The sequence below is a fragment of the Limulus polyphemus genome, unplaced genomic scaffold (assembly GCF_000517525.1).
Source record: "Limulus polyphemus unplaced genomic scaffold, Limulus_polyphemus-2.1.2 Scaffold16797, whole genome shotgun sequence".
Lineage (NCBI taxonomy): Eukaryota > Metazoa > Arthropoda > Merostomata > Xiphosura > Limulidae > Limulus > Limulus polyphemus.
The window spans coordinates 1-2,731 of record NW_013682407.1 but is presented as its reverse complement, the minus strand read 5'-3'; the positions used below and the strand labels follow the sequence as shown (position 1 = coordinate 2,731).

At 35.1% G+C, this 2,731-nt stretch overlaps 1 long non-coding RNA gene across 1 annotated transcript; it reads right to left on the bottom strand.

Annotated features, from left to right (window-relative positions):
• Positions 1–459: 459 nt before the first annotated feature.
• LOC111084326 lies at positions 460–2,725 on the bottom strand. The gene is made up of 2 exons (XR_002609499.1): positions 2,426–2,725; positions 460–2,242 (listed from the first exon to the last, which is right to left on the bottom strand). It is a non-coding gene; the product is annotated as an uncharacterized LOC111084326 (long non-coding RNA).
• Positions 2,726–2,731: the final 6 nt, after the last annotated feature.

Sequence of the window (2,731 nt, the reverse complement as noted above, 5' to 3'; positions counted from 1 at the left end):
CGTGTCAGCTCTTCAGGAATAAGAATCATTCGTTTTGTGTGTTCCATATTCTTATAAAAACTTAACAGCTTTAGTGATATCCTGTCCTGCCAAACCCTCGAACCATGAAAGTATTGGTGCAATGAGTGATGGTAAAAAACCTACCTTTTCTTAGTAAGTTTCTTATCCATTAGCCAATGCTTTCTTAACAGCTAACTCTCTCAATAAAGACTAAGTTTTTACTTTTCTATCTTCTTCATGTGAATCTTACCATTTAAAACATTTAAGGCATATTGACAAATGCAAATGATCAATTTGTTTGTAGCTCTGGCAAGTTATTCCTTTAATCTGTTTATGTGTTGCTTTAGTCAATGTGCTGAACAAAACTTGCTGTTGTTTAATTCATGGTGTCATGGTGAATAAATGAAAAGAGATTTAAGTACACCATATAAAAACTGATTATCTAGAAAACCATTGGGATATAGTAACTACTTTTTCCTAAACTAAAATGATGAAATTGTTTTATCATGAAACAGACAGGTAGAGTCGATTAATCCTGGGGCATCCAAGTACTTCCAGATTATAACAAGAAGTTTTGAAAAGACTTCTTAACAACTCGGTTTCCTCTCTCCAATTTGTAAAAACAATGGTAAAGTTCATTCTGAGCAAACAGACTACACTCTACAAATAGGGATAGTCGATGCTTCCACTTTTCCAGGGGATGTAGTTATTGTTTAAACAAAAACACACATATATATCTTGTGACTAAACAGTTGAATGCCAATTCTTTAATTACATGTGGCCCATCATTTAGATAAAATCCTTCTAGATCTGCCCCGGCTGCAGTCATGACAATCAACGAGTATTTATACATTGAAACATCAGTTATATTTTACTTTGATACTTACACCAACATTTCGTCTCCAAGAATTAGTCCCATCCTTAAACGTAATTGGTCTGGTGTTCGAAGTTTCAAATCGATGAGGATGTAACCATGGATTGCTGCATTTTATCTTGGTAATCTTCTTCAAAGTATTGGACACGTGTCAGAAACATTTGTTTTGCTAAAACATTCAATAAAATGCTAAAAAGGATTAATCATGTTCATTATTTTACTACTTGTTGATGAGAACATTGCTTTCTCACTGTTGATAAAACTTAGCGTAAGCACTCTAATTTTACAACTGGACTTCTCATCGTAAGTATCCATAATTCTTGGAACCACCACTGTCCCATGATGTGATGTAATAACCATCAGGCTCGTCTGTTAATTCACCAAGATAATAGCCTAGAGGTGGATCATTAAATCTGTCTGAAATGTAAACAATACTATCTGTATCATAATACAATACAGAACTTCTCCAGCATATAGTGCACTTTCAGATGAGCGTGAATAGTAGTGAAAGCTGCTAGAAATATGTTGTTTTGATCTTTCTGAGGCAGACATTCCGCTTGTGTCTACAATGATGAGGAATAACTTCGTCATTAACTGACCTAACATCTATTATGACCTTAGGGTTATCACTCATTAAAGGTAAGTCATTTACTTACCCCAACATCCCCAAAAAGAGTTAAGACAGTTTTACAATTGATCTTCTTCCTGGATTAAATGCAGTTTTCTGGGGTCAATTCTACTCCTTCCTTTTCAGCTTATTATAAAGTAAATTTGAACCAAGATCACCACCACCATGCCACCACTATGATCACGAGAGAGCTTTCATCGCCACTTGGATCACTGAATAAGTGAAAAAAAGCAGTTAAGTGTGGCTATCAGATATTAAAAATGTACGAAATATACCACTTTCCTCTTTAATCCAGGAGTTTCTTAAAATAAATAACAAGAAAGTGCAGAATAGCCTTCTCACTGCCTAACATCAGGAGCAAAACAGGATCATACTGTCCCTTCTAAAAAACACAAAAAGATGATAGGGTTTTATCAGGGCTAGAATTTTACACTTTATGAAACCAAAATAATTTTTCAAATCGGTGAAAATTGTGTTATGATGGTAGAATGTCCTATTGGATACTCACAGTATCTGTTCCCATGGGCATAGAGATGTAAAGTCAACGTACTTGATTTTTTTTAACATCGTAAAAAAATTCTTCTTGTGTTGACTCTCCCTCTGTAGAAGGCGTCCCGTACATCGAGGCTTGGACCTACTGAGTGGTCTTTAATACTGAATTGTTGGTTCCAGCTTCTTTGCATCATGTTCCCATATCGATATAACATTATACTCCAGAGCTTGGAGTTGTTGTTGTCTTTCTATGGTACATTTTTTTATAAACCACAAGAATAATAAAGTATTACTTTCAACATATTTTTAGAGTAAATAAATAATAATAATAATATATAGCTTTCAACAACTTTTATGAGCAAAAGAATAACAATGCACAAATTTAAACATAATTTTAAACAATGTATAAAGATAGTGATAATATTTCTTACCTGTACATATCGTCTTGAAAGTCAAAGACGTTTTCTTCATCTTGTTGCAGTTGGTGCCAGTTCAGGAATTTCCCTCTCACAGGTGCTGATATCAGACATGTGTCCACAGGTGCTGACATGGATTCAGGAGAATAGAAGCTGATGTCAGGTATGTGTCCACAGGTGTTGACATGGATCCCAGGAGAATAGAAGATGATATCAGGTATGTGTCCACAGGTGCTGACATGGATTCGGGAGAATAGAAGATGATATCAGGTATGTGTCCACAGATGCTGACATGGATCCCAGGAGAATAGAAGCTGATAA